The following is a 19,930-nucleotide window of genomic DNA, read 5'->3' on the forward strand; positions in this document are numbered from 1 at the left end:
GGGGTCAGTAGCAGGCAGGGCCCAGAAGAAGGACTGCAGGTTGGTGCTGGGGTTTGGGGTGCAAACACTGGAGCCCCTGAGAAAGGAGGCCTGACAGGTCTCTGCCCAAGCCAGCCTTTCCCCCTTAGCAAAGGAGAGTTGGCACGAGGAGTATTCCCCCTCCCCCACCCCCCACTGCCACCGCCCAATGGAGGCAGAGCCTGTGTGGCTGCAGGGTGTGGGGACCGACCTGAAATCTGTGGTTTTCCCTGAGGCTGTTTCGGCCTGGGGGAAGGGGAGTTACACACAGCTACAGATGTTGTGCACTCTGCAAATTTTATAATTAGTCTAAAGAAACTCCAACATCCTCTTTTAGGATGGTGTACATTCAAATTCTCTTCCTGTGCCCCCGCTTTAGGCTCCACTAAATGCTCATTTGCCCTGCGTTTCCCCCATGTACCACTCTCAGTAGCGTTCATAAGTCATTCCTTTACTCAACACGTACTAACTGAACGCCTGCCCTTTGTCGGGTCAGACTAGCTACCAAGAATATGATGTCAGCAAAAACAGACGTGGTCCCTGACCTCATGGAGCCTCCACAATAGAAAGGAGAAACCTTGATCAAATACCCACACAAATTATTGTGACATTGCAATGTGAGACTGTACTAACGGGTTTGGTTTAATAAGCGATGTCAGGGAAATCTCCGAGGACATGATGAGTGAAATAAAATCTGAAGGAACATTAGGGTGAACTAGGCCGGGCGGGCCCTGGGTCTCTCTGTGGTGGGACAGTGTCTGTGTCTTTCAAAGCCAGGAAAAGACTCAAGTGTGACCAGAGCACAGCAAGGCGGGCAGGATGCACCACAAGGCTGGGCTCGAGGCAGAGCTGGCGGGGGGAGGTGCCCAAGCGCGTAAGCCGACAGGCAATGTCATCAAATATGCNTGGGCCCTGGGTCTCTCTGTGGTGGGACAGTGTCTGTGTCTTCAAAGCCAGGAAAAGACTCAAGTGCGACCAGAGCACAGCAAGGCGGGCAGGATGCACCACAAGGCTGGGCTCGAGGCAGAGCTGGCGGGGGGAGGTGCCCAAGCGCGTAAGCCGACAGGCAATGTCATCAAATATGCATTTCAGAATGCTTCCCCGTAGAGAAAAACTTGGGAAGGGTCATATGTGGATGTCATGGGACCAGCTAGGAAGCCGTCAGAGGTGAGTTCAAGACTAGGAGGAGAACAATGGAGGGGAGAAAGGGGCAAAATTCTATTTAGGACGAACAACGTCACAACATGGTGATGGAACAGATCGGCTTACGGTGTATTCCACACGTGTGTGATCTCCCAACACCCTCCCCGGCCATAAGCCCTCTCTCCATGGGCTAGATTACTATCTGAGATGCCAATACAACGTTCTCTCTTTCAGGTTTGTCCCTATGGATGCTTTCATGAGTTCTCCCTAGCTTTCTCTAAAAATGAAGCGAAGGAATGTCCGTGACGCCTGGAACATATCAATTCAAAGGTCATGAGTTGAAATGTGATAACAACTCAGATTACAGGATTGTCAACTTCCAAGCTCCCGTGACCTCAACTGAAGGGCTGAAGGGTTGGGACGAGACCAAGAGAGCTTCACAACACTGTGTGCCGCTGTAGCATTGGATGTACTCGGGGCTCAAAATTCAGATACTGTCCAATTCATCCACATATTCTTCTACTACACTCTTAGGGGATGCTGTTGTAAGATTCCTGTATCAGCTAAAAGTTCAACTAGCTACCAGACACCCTCCTGCGAGGATCCTGGCTTCTACAAAACAGCCACTGGCCCATCTCAGGAGCGGTGTTTTATCATTGTGCTGTGCTAGGCACTAGGGACCGGAGGCTGAAGAAAAGTGTCCGGCTCTCCAGGACTTGTAGCCTAGCAGGCCCATTGCACAGTGCGATGTGCTACGGCACAGGCCAAGGTAAAGTGCTGTGTCCCACAGGCAAGGGACAGGAGCTCTGCCTGACTGAATTAGGACCACCTTCCAGGCTCCCTCACCTGGCTGTCGGCCAACCCGCAGGTCCTCGCTGGCTCCTTGCTGGAGACATCAGTTCCTTGCCACATGGGCCTCTCAGTAGGGCAGCTCACAACTTGGCAGTTGGCAGAGAGAGAGAGAGACAGAGAGACAGAGAGACAGATAACAGAGACACACAGAGACTAACAGACAGAGAGAGGTCAAGAGAAAGACATGGTCTTTTTGTAACCTAATCTCAGAATTGACATCCCTCGGTTTTGTTTATTCTGTTGAAAGAGTCACCAGATCCAGCCCACATGCCCACAGGTGATGGGGTTTACACAGGGTGTGAATACTAGCAGGGGAATGATCACTGGGGTCATTTTAGAGGCTGCCTACCACATATATGAGAGCTATTTAAGACACAATCCCAGCATCATTCCCTTCTGCATAAATTATAGAGAGAGACATATAATTTCACTGCATATTAGTTTGGTTTTTTTGATGGGTACACTCTGGTCCCTAGGAGCCCTGAAGAACAATGTGCTTCATTTCACATCTCTCCCTAAGGATTTTATACAACCCACTTGGCACTCACGCTGTTATTATTAGATGGATTCAGCCCAAAGCTGCCTGTGTGGGTAGAGATAGGTGGGAAGGTGGGGAGGCAGAGAAAGGAAGTGATTGGGACCCCAAATTGAACAAGAAAAAGGTCACACGCCAACTGAAAATCAGAAATGAATCTGAGTGGAACTAAGTATCGTGGTTGACAGCTCACACACGTGATGCCAACTTGCCACAGCTTGGCAGCGGACCTCGGTTTTCCCACACACAACTGAAAATAACTAACATTCATCCTGAGGGAGTGCCACTAAAATAAGTAACTACTGGGAGCTATACCTCACTGCTCATTCAAGCTGGAGGCAGTCTGCAATTACTTGGCTGAAATTAGATACAAATTAAGTTGCCACTTCCGGAACCCTTTTCTCCCGTACTATATTGCAAAACAGAAACTGCTTTTTGAACTCTGACAGTTTAGATTTTGTTTCCTTTCTTACAAATAAATGTGATATCTGTCAGACTACCCACAAGGGCAGATTATTGACGCTAACCTCTTGGGAGACCTAATCTTTTCAGAAGCCTGGTTTTCTGAGTTGCAGGCCTGGATTTAATTGCTATGGACAGAGTGACAGGCTGGTAAAGGAGACTAGGAAGGAGAGCAACTTGCCCACATTTGAAGTATACCGTATAGTGGAGGAGAGAGGGCTAGCAAAGAAGTTTCCCCTGAGATGTATGTGGATGGCTTTGCTCCCAGTTTTTTGGTCATCTGAAAGCTCTCAGGGTCTGCATCCATTTTTTTTAATTTTTAAAATCTTTATTTGTTTCTGAGAGACAGAGTGTGAGCAAGGGAGGAACAGAGAGAGGGGGAGGTACAGAATCCAAAGCAGGCTCTAGGCTCTGAGCTGTCAGCACAGAGCCAGATGTGGGGCTCAAACTCATGAACCCCAAGATCATGGCCTGAGCCAAAGTTGGACACCCAACCAACCGAGCCACCTAGGTGCCCCATTCTGCATCCATGTAAGTATGGAAGTCCTATGATTTTAAAAACAAAGTAAACATACATGAAAACAGCAATAATGATAACGTGAGGGTCTCCCCTCCAACTTGGCTAAGAAGGAACTGGTGTACAGATAATGTGGGTGTTTGGAGGTTTTCTGTTATGAAAAAGCCCCTGAATTGTATGATCTCCTTATAATACACCATCTTCCTGTCAAGGAAGAACTCGCCATTGGAAGACGTGGATGAATATCAAAGAGCCCACCTGTGCTGGAACCTAGGTGGCTGTGGTGGCTTTCAGGGGAGGTTGCTTCTCCATAACTTTGAATTCCAACTTCCCTTTGCAGAAGGACAAAGAGTACTTGCTTCCCGTTGATGGAGATGTTAGTTAGTCACAAATGAAGCACATTTAAAATTAAGCCCCACCCCCTATCATCAGCTCCACACCTTCCCACCCTATATGCTTACTCCGATCTGGTGAATATTAGAGGTGACAAATTAAATAAAGAGGTTTCCAGGTAAACTTTCCTCCTCCGTGAAGGTTTCCTTCTGCTTTTTTTTTTTTTTTTTTTTTTTTTTTTGTCTCCATAATTCTTTAAAGGAAAACTAAAAGTCACCTAAGCAAACCTCTACAATCTCTCTTTAATTTTAGGAGTTATTTCATGCCTAGTTTAACTTTTAAAATTATTTTTAGTATCTCCTTTTCCAGACTTCCAGAAAATGGAATGAAGTTAAACGAAATCAAAGTAAACTGAGTAATCTGAAATGAATTGATGTCAGCAGCGATTCCGCAGGCAGCTCTCTCCCACATCACGTCTCCGGGGAGTGGTGAGCTCAGCACCGCATTTATTCTGACGGAGGAAAGCGACACACAGACCCTGGCTGGCTCAGGCCCGCTGAAAATCCGAGGCAACCACCGTTTCTGGACAGCTTTCTGCCTTCCCAGCACTTAGCATGGCCTGAGCGGGGAGGCAGGACTTTAGGTCCTAGAAGGACAAAGTCATTCACTTAACGGTGACCACCCGAATAACCAGTTGGTAGAAGGGCCCCACTTTCCCCGCCTCCTCCAGCCCACTGATCCAAACCCCCTAGAGGCCATTCCACCTCCAAATGGCCTAGAGGCCAGATAACCTCCGACTTGGACATTGAAAAGACGACAAAGTGGAGGAAGGACAGAGGGCATCAATAAGGGCAAACTCAGAATGCTGGTATCTCATTTATTTTCACCTTGCAGGGAACTTTTGGATTTGCATCCTTTTTTCTTCTCTGATTTCAAAACAACAACTAAAAATTCTTAAGTTCTAAGGAGGGACTGCAGCAGGAAGAGGAATAAGATCACACGATGAGTAGGGAAAAGGCTGCACGTGTTCTCTCCCCACGTCCTCTCCCCTGTCACCCCAACACACACACGCGTTTCAACCAGTGTGTAAAAATAGCTGCCGAGGTTTTGTTACTCATCCGTCAGCAGCAATGAAGGGCGGGCTTCTCCCTGCACTGCCAGCTGCCCTTTAGTAGCTTGTACTATCAGGTGACACCTCACGCCTCCCTGTCCCCACCCCTCGCTAGATAAATGTCTGCAGTGACCTTAGAAATTTTCATTTTAATCAAGAGTGGCGTTTCTGAGAGGAAAACCCGCCCCGCTTTCCGCGGCGGCGGCGGCGGCGGCGGGGCGGGAGCTCCCATCCTCCACGTCCCAGGCCCCGGCGCCGCGAGAACGGTTTCATCTGTGCTGGGACTGAACGGCCTCTCTGTGCCGCCCGGCACGTCCAGTGCGAGGGCGCCCGGGCCGGAACACGCCCTCTCGCACGGGGCACAGCTTTCCCAGGGGCCTTGGGAGCGGCTCTGGCCTTTCCTAATGAGGGCCAGGCGCCTCCCCTGTGGGCTCGTTCCAGGCAGACGCACCCCGTCCCCGCGGGGTACACTGATTTCCTCACTGCCGGGGGAGGGAGTCGCAGTTGCTCCCGGCACAGCCTCCCCGGCGACCAGGGCAAGCGCATGCGTGGAGAGCCTCCGGGCTCCGGCGGGCTGTGGCGGCGCATGCGCCAGCCCGGCTTGGGGCTGGGGGCTGCCCGCGGAGACTGGAGCCCCTTGGGTTAGGCTCTTGACTGTTTGCTGGCAGCACCTCAGGCACACTGCAGCATTGGAAGAGAGCCACAGAACGCTTAGGGCTCCCTAGAGGGCATCTGCTTCATGCCTCCATTTTACAGATGAGGAAATTGATCCAAAGAGGCGATAGGAACTGACCAAAGCTGCATTTCTGACTTCTGGCACCTGGGACCAGATCCAGCTCTTATTGACGTGGTTTAGGTACTTGAGCCTTTATTAAGCTCCTGGATACTATTAAATGTATATGCATGATATGAAAGATAGCCACGAATGTATCAGAAGCAGGGTAACCATGGCTGCCCCAGACTTGGGCACAGAATGAGGCAGACCTGGATTTAATTTGATGATTTACAGGACTACACTACTAGCTGGGCGGCCTTAGTGATACTTGGCTAACGTCTGTAAGCCTTAGTTTCCTGATCTGCCAAATCGGAGATAAAATAAGACTTAACCTGCTGGGTTGTAGAGTTTAAATGAGGTAAGGTGTACATTGCTTAGCACGGTCACTGCACGTGGAAGGCACTCAAATAAATGTTCCTGTAATATTTTGAGAGGTAGAAGTGCTAGGCACATAGGCGTTCATGAGACAATAACGATACTCATTTCCAGATGGAAGTCAGGCAGAACAAGAGGGAAGGTACTTTCCCGTGTGCGGTACTTGGGGAGACTCACGCAGGGTTACAGGACGTGGCACTACAGAGACAAGAGGAAATGGTTTCTGTTTATCTTTCCACCAGCTGCTCCCACCCCACCCTCTCCTCTTCCTCCTTTTCCAACTCTCACTGTGACTCATGGTGGCTGCAGAGATACATCAGGACCTCTTATCAGAGTGAAATGGATTCTGCAAAATAATTTATGTTTGAAGTCCTACTTTTTTATCACAGGGGCTTCTCTCCTCTTTTCCTAGGCAGGACAGGCATGAGTAAGAACAATATGTTTATGTGAAGAAGAAGGAATGGTGATTAAGCACCTAAGGTGTCAGATTGGAGTAGTCTGGAGTCATAAATCATCAGAGTTGCAGATCACCTGGGACAGCACCTTTGTATTAATGAAAGAGCCTTGAAAAACTGTTAGGCTCAAGTTAGAGAGCCCTGATTCTCTGTCCACATAGTTTATTCATCCATTCACGCACACTGCTTTAGGGGTATGTTACATACTGCCAGGTACAAGGTGTCTCAGTAAGCAGGGAAAGAGAAAAGGAAAATAGAACTCCAGGAGGATTCCAAGGTTCTTTGTGCAGTTTCATGGTGGTGATACCATTTACTGTGATAGTGACTAGAGGAATGGAAAGATCTTAGGAAGATGGCATATTTTGAACATGTTTTTTATGTGCATGGGACTTCCGGGGATGACCTCCAGAAGGCACTTGGGAACATGGGTGCCAAGCCCATCAAAGAGAGGCCTGGAAGTGCCCAATGGGAAGTGGTCAATATAGAAATAGTCACTGAGCTGGGCTGCGATGGTCCAGAGAGCGCAGGCAGAATGAGGAGATCATGGGATGGGTGAGAACTGAACCTGACAGATACCAGCTTCTAAAGGTGAAATAGAGGTTCTGAGGAGAGGGCAGAAAAGTGAAAAGAAAACTGGGGGGGGGGGGAAATGCNAAACGGGGGGGGGGGGGGAAATGTCATCAAGCAGTACAAATGAAAAGGTTCTCTAGGGTAAGGAAGTGATCAAGAGTGGAAAATGCCACAGAGATGTCCAGCACATGAACACTGGCATGTAACCATTGAATTGGACAATGAGGAAGTCAAGTCATTGATGACTCATGTGACCCCAGTTTCGGTGGGGTCATGAGAGCAGAAACCAGGTCACAAGGAGTTAAAAGCAAATGGAGTCAGGGAAGAGATGCCACAGGGCGGGTAGGTATAGCCCACTGTTTCAGAAGAGTTGGTTGGGCAGAGAAGGGGAAGTTACGGTTGGGGAGACCGGGTGAGATTTTTGTCAATGTCTTTTTACTCTGAGAAACTGAAACATGCTGATAGGGTAAAGAGAAGCAGGAAGAGCCAACAGGGAGGAATAGGATGGGGTCTCAGTACAGCCTCCACAGAGGTGAATGGGAGAAGAAAGTATTCTGCCCCCATGTTCCTCTTCCTTCATTCTTTTTCTTCTACCATGTGAGAGAAGCTGGTGCACTTAAAAGGTTTAGGGATGGACTTGAGGAGCTCTTTAAAGCAAGCTTTGTCTGTGTCATGGATCTAGCCATGGCATCAATCTGACTGTCAAATGCATTTAATTAGCCCCATTTGCATGCAGAGCTATGCCCAATACCACACAAATAATGTGACATAGATTCTGTTACTACCATGTCTGTCAGGACTCTGGGAAGCAAGTGATTGAAACCAACTCTAACCACTCAAACCAAGAATGGAATCCATTGCTTTGCTAAACTGGGTAGACTGGCTTTAGGGACGGTTAGATTTCAGGTGCTTAAAAGACGTTGTTAGGAATAACAAGGATTATGAGATATGAATTTAGTCTACCTAAGGCATTCATCGGCCTGGTGGGGGTGGGGAGGTGAAGATTCTTTCCAAAAGGTATGCATAGAGAAAGAAGAGGTAACAGCTTCACACATTCAAAAGTAGAGTTTGTAGAAGACAACAACTGGGTAAATCAAACTCTTACCTTGAGAAAATACCCTCTACATTCCCTTACCTTCTCTTTTAGCAGATCAAGGACTGGGTTTGGTAGACTAAAATTGGGGCTTTATGTATGAGGAGTCTAGACAGCNAGAAAGAGCCTAGGAGGAGCAATAGTATTGGAAAAGTAATGACTAACACCACAGGAATGATAGGAGCTTTTCCCCTGCTACCTCCTCCCCACTAGAATTATGAGAGGGCGTGCCTGAGGAGCCTCACACTGATCAGACAGAGGGAGGCCCACCATGGCCTTCCCAAGCTGTGCTAGTCCCCTTATAGCCTAGACCCTACTCAGATGTAGCAGCACGTCTGTGGCCAACTTGCCAGAAGCGATCACTATAAGAAGGTGACTCAGGGATGTGGGCTGTTGAGTAGACCCCTAGGATCAGGATGGTTAGTAAATCATGGCCAGAAGTCAGAAGCACCTGACAAAAGCACAGAAGAGGCTAAGCCTGCCCGGGAACACTTTTGGGAGCACTGTCTCAGACTAGAAGATGGACCACCAACTCACCATCCACAGACTTCCACATTAGAGTCTACCCCACACCCAGGAAAGGCAAAAAGTGGATACTTCCCTGAGCTGGGCAGATATCAGGTAGCTATGTCCCAGGACCATACAAGGCCAAGAGTTCTCTTCCTCTCAATATTGTGAGGGCACAGAAGCCACACACCACCCTACCTCTACCATACAGACCTTACAGGGGTGATCAAAATATTTAAACATCCTTACAGGCTCAGGTACTGACCAGTCTGAATGGAGGCATTCTGCTGTGCCCAGATTGTAAGGAGATTGGGGGAAAAGTCCCAGAGAAAGGGCAGTGAAGGTTTCTCAGGGAACTCAGGGCAGGACCTGTTTACCAACTGCCCCAGGCATATTCAGTACTTTATCAATCAGGTCAACCATGATGGTGCGTACAGGTGAATATGAGCCAAACACCATCATCTTTATTGGTGAAACAGGAGAAGGGCAAGGCCATCTGAGAAACTGAGCATGTTCTCAAAGGGGTTATTGAAATCATTGGATTGGACCAAGATTTAAACGGGTTTCTTCCCCTACTAACTAGTGCCTCCAGATTGATTATGGGCAAACAAGAAAAAATCCATTTTATTGATACAGTGTGTGTTGAATTTACCATCCATCTGCTCTCCTTTATGCTGGCTTCACATTTTAGGAGAATAGCTCCAAGCATTAGGAATCCCAAAGGGCAAAGCACATCTTTCACAATAGTGCCAGCAACAGTCCCAGGTCATGTTCTCATTGGCCCAGCTTTACTCACGTACCCATCTCCGAACCAATCCCTAGTCGGCCAAGCCTAGGTCACATGACTATTTCTCAGCTTAGGGACTGAGAGTGGGAAGAGCCATGACTCCCCTAAGGAAATCAGGATGCTATTGGCAGAAAATGAGGTACTTGTTTTGGGGCAGGCAGGCACATTGAGGCACAACACTGTTGCCTGCCATGGTTTAACTTTCTAAAACTCAGGGATGAGTGGAATGTCTCCGCAGCAGCAAATGAATTGTCCCTTGAGCATTTATTCAGAAATTGATGGGTGTAGATAACTAACATTGAAAATCAATAAATCAAAGCAGAATTTGTCTCTTATTTCTTATGATACTGATTAATGTTTGATGATTGATTTAGAGGAATATACTCAACTAAGTATTCAGTATGGTTTCAAGCATAATGTATTTCATAAATCCATTTAGAAAATACTCAGTCTCTCCTGTGAATGTGAAGGCAACTCTCTCTTTTTCCCTGTGTATAATGTTCTCTTTTTAAAGCAAACCAGCCTCTCCTAAATCCAAAAGAAACTAGATAATTAGTTATTGCCTGTAAAAAGAAAAGTATTTTTGTAATAAATAAAAAGTTTAATTATCTAAGGAGAGAGAGCAAAGGCAGCATTGGGTTTTCTTCACAGACTCTTATTTTCAATATCATAAAACACTCCACTCTATATTTTTTTTTAAAAAGTAAAACAAGATATTTAAGTTCTCAGGAAAAGAAAAATGATCATCAATTTTGCTCTAAAATTTATGCTGTGTCTTTTTGGAAATCATATTATCCCGTAAGGAATATTTTGAAATTTGCAATTTATAAAATTTACATCTCTGAGTTGAAAAACTCTTTGCAAACAAAAAATCATTAATCACAATAAGTAAAAATAAACTCATCATGCCCTGACGTTTGAGTCACATATTTAATTCAGAAGGGGCTGGCTTTCTCTGTGTGTGGAATCCAGGCATTCATTTATTCATCAAATATTTATCACACCCTTCATAGCTTTCCTGCTCTATGCTGGGCACTGGGGATGCAAAGATGAGTCAGGGAAGGAAAGAGACAAGCAGATAACACGAAACTCCACAGAGGTGTGCAGACATGCTGAGGGCTTGTAGGAAGGAACAGTCGATTTTTCAGCAGGGTAGATGGCTCAGAGGCTAGCTGGAATAATAAGCTGCCTGAAGGCTTTGCATTTCTCACAGTGACCAGAGCTCTGCTGGAGAAGTATTTGTAGACATGTTATTGACCTGGCTAAGGTGGAGGACATTTGGAAATCCTCGTTGGCAGCCCTGGGCAGCTGGGCTCTGTGTCAGCTAAGAAACGAGAACTCCTGGTCTTCCTAAGACCTCAGTATGTGTGTTCTGGCCCTGAATGCCTAGACCAGTGACATCTCAGGCATCCATTCAACATATTCAACATCCAATGGTTGTCGTGCAGCCACCATGAGCTAGACCCTGTTCAAGCAAAGTAGACCACAATGTCAGGGAGCTTACTTCTAGAGGAAGGGAGGGGGGGTGAATAGTAGATGAGTGATGGTGATGAGTAGTATGTAGGAAAACAAAGCAAGAATGGGAGGGCAGGGAATGTGCAGTGGGGGTATACAGTATAAAACAGGGTCTTTAAGAGAGCCAGCCTAAATTCAGTTTCCCCAGTTACCAGGGCACTAAAGAACTGTGGCTATTGGTGCATTAGGAGCCCACCAAAGAAAGTGGCACGGTGCTTTACTCCAGAGTTTCCAAGGAGTGGCCAACTCAGGCTGACAAAGGCTGGTGTGTATCCCCAGTCCCTCCCTGGAGAGTTTTCTCATCTGGTGAATGGAGCTGGTATAGCCAGAGTCTAGGAGCTCTTGCCTGGGGTGGAAATGGGCTCTTTATTCTGGAGGTGAGTACCCTCATAGCATCTAGGGGAGAAGGGCATCCAGCTCCCCCAAAGAGAGCTTTGGCAAAGCAAAGATAAAAGGTCTGGGTGAAGACCCCCATTGGAAAGGGAGGTGTCAATCAGGACGGGGCCAGATGCCAGGTCACTGGAGTGGGCTGGAAGGGACACCTGAGCTGGGGTGGGAACAAGGGGGCACAGACCCCTCCTTTCTGGGTACCAGGCTAGGGGGCAGAATGAAGAACTCAGGGTCAGGACATTTAGGCTGGAGCACAGAGTGTAGGGTAGCCAGGTGTAGAGGCTTTGAGAACAACGCAAGGGTTTTGTGTTTATCTCAGGTCTACTGACACTGGCTAAGGTGGCTCTCAGCTATAGCTGTCATTTGGGTAAGCACCACAGTGCTTTTAAGCATGAGCCACATAACACTGAAATAAATTCTAGTTCTACTGGGAAGGCAGCTGGGGAGGGAAGGAAAGTGAAATGGTGAAGAATCTCCAACAGTTTGTGCCTAAAGCATAACTGCAATAGAAGCCAAGTAAAAAGAGACCTAGGCCCCTAAGGAGGATAAAAGTAGGTACAAAAAACTGACCACAGCATGCTCTCCTGTACAGACACCAGGATCAGAACAACATGTCATGTTGCCACTTTGATCATAGGATTTGGATCAGAAAGAACATGGGGTTTGGATTTCCCTCTGGGCTTGACCCTGGTCCCTGGCACCTGTTGGCTGTACAACTTTGGGTAAGTTACTTGGCCCTCTGAGTCTTTGTTACTTCATCTGTGTAGTGGGAGGGTGCAAGCTGGGATTCAGTCGCGCCTGGCGAGCCAATGGGAAACCCCACAGGGATCAAGGAATCTGCTTTTCTTGCAAAGCTGCAAGAAGCCAAGTGCAGTGAGCTCACCAAGTGACAAAGCGTCCATGTCAGAGAAAGGAGTAGTTTTGAGAACGCTGTGATATCAATGGCCTGGCCCTATCCACTCTGGATCCATGTCTGATTCCTGAATAGAGTGGTCACTGAAAGCTAACAGGATTATTTACTAAATACTCTACTGAAGGACAGGGTCACTGCAATAAGACCCCATAAATGAGTGTAACAGGAGAGAAAGGCATCATCTCCACAGGGCAGCTTTGCCCAAGTGAGACGGCAGACTAAGAAGGAGAGGGGCAGTGCCTGGCACCTGGGCATTGCCTTGTTGGTGAGAACATGCAAGACACCTCACCCAGGGCCTCCCTGGAAGGACAGGGGGGTCTAGGTGACAGACCGTGGTAACACACTAATGTGGATTATTAGTCTTGTCGTGCCTTCATTTGGCCCCCACGAGATGAGACAATCTTGGTTGAAAATAAAGATGTTCAAGCATGAGGAGTACATGGCAAGTTCAAGCATGAGAAGTCAGATTCCCCTCAGAAACCACCAAAGGAACACAATGAACCCCTTGGAGGACTGTTCAGGACATACCCTGGTGTGTTTGGGGATTGAAACAGCATTCCGATGGCAAAGATTTTTAATCAAAAAGTAACCTAACACATATCTTTGAGCACTTACAATGTGCCAGGGAGGTATACACGCTAAGAGGAATTTGAATTATCTTTTTCTCAGCACTTGACCGTTTGCAAAATACCCTGATAGGCATTTGATTCACATTAGTCTTCACAACAACCTAACAATGTAGGATCCCCATCTACAGATTTGAAGATTGGGTTTCACAGAAGTTAAGTAATTTATCCATAAAAATCTAGCCACTAAATTTATCCACAAAAATCTAACCAACTGGACTCTGTGGGAAGCTGTGACCAAACAAATGAAAGAATGAGGCAAAAACAGCAAATACTAAAACCTGAAGTTCTGCTGGAAGAGCTAGAAAGAAAGACAGGTCTTAATGGCTGGACCCCTGGAAGAAGTCAGCTAGGACTGGAGCTGAATCTCACCAGAGGGAGGACCGGATGTAGAAGGGGAGGCAGCATACACGTGGGGGAGGGCAGACTCCCCCTCCTGCCCCTAGTGCTGCCCTGGCTTGTCTCATTTCAGAGAATTTTTATGGCCTTTCAAAAAGAAACTGCTACTCATTCCCCCAAATCTTGGAAAGTAACAATGAGGCTTTGCTCCTACTGCAGTGTCTGGACCATCCAGATCACTGCTCACGACTTCAGCGACTGCTGGTCTCGGGGGCTGTATCCCCATCATTTCTGATTCTTCTTGGAGAATTATTTATGTTCTAAAAGTGTGCAGTGCCACACACTGAAATGTGCCAAGATTAGAACACTAGCTAGACAGATATGATGCCCATTTCAAATTGCAGAAGAAAGCAGAGGAGACAGGAAAAGGAATGAGCTTTTATGGGCCAGACACTGTGCTGGTTGGTACCTTTCACATTCGTGATCCCTTCCACAGTGTAATGTGGAAGATGATATCAATTTCACCTTGGCAGTTGCAGAAACGGGAGGTCAGAGAGGTAAAGTAACTTGGCCAAAGTCATACAGCTACTAAGTGGCAAACCTAGGATATGAATCCAGGTCTGGATATTTTCTAATATGCCATAATTGATCACTCATGAGATTCAGGTCAGGTGGCACTAAGAGGGACTGTACAATTTTTTATCCTTTTTTTTTAATTTATTAATTCAAGTTTACAAACCATGTCGTTTCCAAATTACCAGCTTCAGAAAGTTCTTAAGTCATTGAAGTCCTCGGGATGCAAAGACAGAGCCCTATCAAAAATGGGGCCCACCTTGCGCTGCGCAGAGGAGGAGGAGATTGGTAAGCGATCCTGCCTCATTTCCTCAAACTCCATTTAATGCAAATGCCAAAGTTTGATATCTCCTGACTGCTTTATCTTCTTTGGCAGCTTCAGCTCTGACGAGAGTGTAAGATATGTGTCTCCCCCTTGACAGGAACAATGTGTGCGGGGAAGGACCTTGGGTGCTGACAGTTCCTTAGAAGAAAGCACTTCCTGCCTGTTCTGTTCAATCCCAGTTCAGGTGAGTCACCACATTTTCAGTCAGGCAAGTATTTTAAGGCACGAGAAGTCTAAGGCAGAAGCAGAGAGAGGCGAGGGATGGATTATCACCAGTAGCTTTGTTGAGGATGTGTTGTCATGGCGCCACGAGAATCATTTCCAGTTAGGGTCCCACTCAGCGCTGCTTTGCTGGCATTTTTGACATGGGAGACTGGCAGCCACCCTGACCCAGGCGTGAGACATGGGAGCATGCACATGTATTCACCCAGAGCAGACCCCCACTCTAGAGGGCTCACGTTGGTTATTTGGGGCGTGGCTAAAAGGCTGTGCTCACCTGGATGGCAAAACTGCTCCTTCTACATCAGCACTTGGGGAGCCAGCATGACCCCTTAGCCACCTCCTGTGACATTGCCTGGAGTTTTGGAGCAGAGTCTGGGACTGCCTGACCCACCTCAGCCTCTGCTCTCTGGTTCCGCATTTGGCTCTGCACAATGCCACCACTGGGAGCCTCCGGTGCTGGCACCTACAACGCTCTGCGTTATCTATATGAAAGGGGACCAGAAAGCTACCTGTGAGCTGAAATGCAGGTTCTGCCCTAGCCCTCCTGGGTGAACCATTGGGATGCACTGGGCTGCCCACTCAGACTCCCCACTGTGCTGCTTCCCTGTCTCCTGCTCCTCTTTCTCCTGAGCTGACCCAGGGGACTCCAGTGCGGTGGGGTGGGGTTGGCAAGCACCCTCGCTATAGAGTTTTCCCGAATCCCCTTAAACTTTCACGTGAATGTGAAAAACAAGCAAGTTCATGGGGCACCTGGGTGATTCAAGTCGGATGAGTGTTTAACTACTGATTTCAGCTCAGGTCATGATACCAAGCTTGTGAGATCGAGCCCCATGTCAGGCTCTGCACTGAGTGTAGAACCTGCTTGGGATTCTCTCTCTCCCCCCCCCCCGCCCCCCCATCTCTCTCTCTTCTTCTGCCCCTCTCCCCAGCTCGTGTACTCTCTCTCTCTGAAAAAAAAAAAATTAAAAAAGAAATTTGGACACAGAGTCAGAGGTGTACTTTGGCAGAATGCCATGTAAATATGAATGCAGAGATGAGGGTGCTCTTTCTACCAGCCAAGGAGTGACCGGGACTGCCCACAGCACACCAGGAGCTAGAGCATGGAACAATTTCTCTCGCTGCACCTTCAGAAGGAAGCTACCCTGGCTATACCTTGATCTGAAACTTCTGGCCTCCAGAATGTGAGACAGATTTCTTTTCAAGCCTCCAAGTTTGTGGGAAACTAATATATATTAGTTTGTATATTAGCTGCCCTCACAAACTAATATGCATTCTTCACGGAGGTCCCAGAGTTCAAGTGGGAGACTAATAAATGGTAGCTAACCAACTTACTACCTTTGTCATGGAAGCTGCGGAAAATAAAGTCAGTGCATTAGATGATGTCTAAGGCCACTTGCAAGTTTTGAGTCTAATTTTCTTTCTTTCTTTTTTTTTTTTAACGTTTATTTTTGAGAGTAGGGCAGGTCAGAGAGAAAGAGAGGGAGACACAGAATCTGAAACAGCTTCCAGGCTCTGAGCTGTCAGCACAGAGCCCAAGGCGGGGCTCAAACTCACAAACCATGAGATCATGTCCTGAGCCTAAGTCGGATGCTTAACTGACTGAGCCACCCAGGTGCCCCTAATTTTCTGTTTCTAACATGAGGACAGCCCAGCTCCACTTGTCACTTGCACCAATGATCTGGCTCTTACAGCATTTCTTTGCCAGTGAAAAGATGGGCTAATGTAAAGGTGGTCTTAAAAAGCAAACAAAACAAAGAATGTCTTTTCCTATGATGTGCGTTATGTCCACGTACATTAAAAATGAAACCGTGTGGGCCTTAATTTCCCTTCTGATGTTCCTTCTTATATTGTGAACTCAGTCAGACGTGGGTTTTTCTGAATCCCTTTCACTTGTGTCTTCAGATCTGCCAAGTCTAACCCACAATATGTGTTTGGGCTACAAATTCTGCAGAGGAAAGCAGAAATCTAAGTTAGAGGTTGTTTTCTGTAAGTTAAGAGTGTATTGCTGGAACTCTGTGTTGGCCTGGAAATTTGGGTTCTTCATATGGAAATTTGTCCCCTCACTGCCATTTTACTAAGCAGATAAAAACCGCCTTAAGAAAGTCTAAAAGGCTGATGAATGCTTTTTCTGTTCATTGAACAAGGCATGGTTGGCCCAGTGTAGAGAAGGCGGAAAAAAATGCTAAAATGTTTTCCTCAGGCTTCAGTGATAGGATCCGCCATTGTTGAGCTGGTTTGGATCTTTAGGCCTCTGCCTTTAAGATTCTACATGTCGGGGTGAGGCGGGGAGGTGCCTAGGTGGCTCAGTCGGCTAAGCATCTGACTTCAGCTCAGGTCATGATCTCGTGGTCAGTGAGTTTGATCCCTGTGTTGGGCTCTGTGCTGACACCTCGGAGCCGAGGCCTGCTTCGGATTCTGTGTCTCCCTTTTTCTCTGTCTCTCTCTCAAAAGTAAATAAACATTAAAAAAAAATTTTTTTTAAAGATACTATATGTCAGAGCACCTGGGTGGCTCAGTCGGATGAGCATCTGACTCTTGATTTCGTCTCAGGTCATGATCCCAGAGTAATGGGATCAAGGCCTGCATCTCGAGGCCTGCCTTGAGATTCTCTCTCTCTCTCTCTCTCCCTCCACCCCTCCCCTGCTTGCACACATACTTTCTCTCTTTCAAAAAAAAATTAAAAAAAAAAAGATTCATGTCAATTTCAGAAAACTATTCACTGTAAGTGGAGTGTGGCCCCCAAATCCCCACCCATGGAAACAGGACCTTAAAGGCTGTGAGTGTTCAAAGAATGAGCTTCAGCTTTCCTTCGGACACCTGACATCTATTTGCAAGTGTTCTAAGACCCCTTGTCAGCCCTCAGCCTGTGTCCGGCAGGCGGCTTCCAACAGCTTTCCTCACCAAGCCACGGGCCCTCTTTTGTCTCCCTGGAGACCCCGCCTGTTCTAGAGCCAGGATAGTGTTGGCATTTGCTAAGGTTTTTCATCTTTACCCCTTGTTCCTGGTTATCCTTCCACCGATTTTAAGAAAAGTATGTCTGTTCCTAGCACAGGTGCAGCCCCGGTGGAATTCTGTTGGGAGGCAAAAATGGTTGCAGGGTGGGCAGTGTCACCTTGGGAATTTCATGGTTGGTGATTCTATCCAATGTCATCATGAGAGATTTAATTAAGCCAGAGTAACTGCCTAACAGACAGAGCTGCTCAGGAGTAGAGACCACAACTTGCTCATTTCTGAATCCTCAGTGCCTTGCTCAGCACTGGCACATAGCAGGGGTTCGATCAATTATTTGTTTTAGGCTCCTAGTGATTAGTCAGTTAACTGTCAGACTTTAGCTCAGGTCATGATCTCACAGTTTATGAGTTCGAGCCGTGCATCAGGCTCTGTGCTAACAGCTCAGAGCCCAGAGCCTGCTTCAGATTCCGTGTCTCCCTCTCTCTCTGTCCCTTCCCTGCTCTCTCTCTCTATCAAAAATAAATATTTTTTAAAAGTATTTGTTGAATGAATGAATCTTTAGTTTCTTTCTTTATCAGACATGTAGTAAGTCTAAGAATCATGGCCACAAACAAGGTTGGAGAATGTTTCTGCTTCATGATAGTTCTCATGGGTCCTGTCCAACAAAAACGTGCTGAGACCAAGAGGCAGAGGCTAAAGGTCCAGGTCTGGCTGTGCCATTGTCCAAGAAGTCCTAAGATCTTCAGCATCCCTGTGCCTCAGTATCCTCCACTGAAACACAGAGGTTGTGATATCTGCTCAGCCTGCCTCACTGGATCATTTTGAGAACATGGCAAGAAAACGAATATGAAAGTTCTCTGAAAATTTCAAAGACCATGCCAAGCATATTATTTTTATTATCATGTCTATTATTACAGGTATTTGCAGAGTTGTGCTGCTCATAATTACTTCTGATTTCTTCAATTTCCTTTCTACATGCTCATACTCAAGGATCAAAGTCAGGATTACCTCCCACCCCAGATAAAGAAATAACCATCTTGTCAGTCCAGGCGCTGCCAAGGGCCAGCCTCCTCGGAGCTAAACTGTCTCATTGGTCAGCAAACATTTCTGCATCACAGGTGGTGAGTGGTAAAGTCACAGAAGACTAGCTGGCATATAGTTGCCCCCAGTGCAATTCCTGGGCCTGGAGCCACTGAAACAGATATAGTGGGGCCTTCTCACTGAAGCATTATGCTCCTCGACATTATCCTTAACCCATCCACAGAGCCCTTGTTCCCATTCTGTCTAGAATAAGCCAGTGGGGAGGTGACTGGTAGGAAGCAGGCAGCCAGAGGCCAGCGGAGCCCAGGCAGAGGCCCAAGCCTCTAGACGTCCAGGCCAGTGCTTCCCCCATTCACCCTGTCTCGCGATGGATGGAGGCACTAGTAGGTGGTCCTGTGCCTCCTCTTGTTTCCTGTTGCTAAGGTAACTGGATGACTACAGAACAGAGACAATCCACATGGTCTTGCTGCCTCTACCCACATGGCCATCTCAGTCAGAGAGCCACAGTCAGACTGATCAATTTGGGCTGAGTGTGTGTTTTGGGATCAGAAAGCCCCTGAGGAGAAACACCCAAGCTGTGTGACAGTCAGCGTTCTCCGAACAGACAAGGTGTTGAAGTCAGGGAGTGGCGGAGGATAGACAGTGAGGAATTGAAATGACTGGAGTGTGCCTGTTGTCAGTATATGACAAGGTTGAAATTGTCCGAGCCCAGGGTTCTAGCTGCCAATTCTTAGTTACAGAATGAGAGGGAGGGTGGCCACTAACCCTCACCTCTGACATTTGTACCTTTAGCTTTCCTGCTTTCCCCCAAGAGGGGCTCTTCCAAGCTTTTAGACAAGGGTCTTTCTTAAGGAGCAACATGATTAAGTGGGATAAGGGCAAGGCCATCTGAGAACCAGGGAGCTCTCAGCACAGAGCCACAGAACCAGGAGATAGTCACACGAGAGGGGTGCAAGGCAGACCACCCGATAGACGTCCCTCAACTTCCAGGTTCAACTCACTGATGACCTTCTCTAAAAGCCTCTTCAGATCCACCTGGATGGGAAATAACACTGTCCTCCTCTCTATGCTCCAGACATTTCCATCTGCACCTCCCTGTGTATTTAGCACCTGTTTACCATGTACTCACCCTTTGAATGACTTTTCTTATACACATACTAATACATGTTCATTGAAGGGAAAATCAGAAGTGCAAATACCCACAATGAAGAAAATAAAAATCACTCTTAAATCTGCCACCTGGAGATAATCACAGTTGATGTTTGGAGTGGTAGCGCTATTCAAGCTCACGGCTGGTTTTCTGCCTGTGTTCACCTATTCAAGAGCCAAGTCCACACCTTACACCTTTCCTCTGTACCCCTAGAGCCCCCATAGTGCTTCCCATTGGACAGTGGGTGAATAAACAAAGAGATGAGTGGACAGAAGAGGAGGGAGAAAAGGTTTTCCTACTCAAAATTGCCCCATCAAAGGAACCGAAAAGGGAAGAGAAAGCCACATGCAG

The sequence above is a fragment of the Crocuta crocuta genome, unplaced genomic scaffold (genome assembly GCF_008692635.1).
Source record: "Crocuta crocuta isolate KB4526 unplaced genomic scaffold, BGI_CrCroc_1.0 scaffold19, whole genome shotgun sequence".
NCBI classification, from domain to species: Eukaryota; Metazoa; Chordata; class Mammalia; order Carnivora; family Hyaenidae; genus Crocuta; species Crocuta crocuta.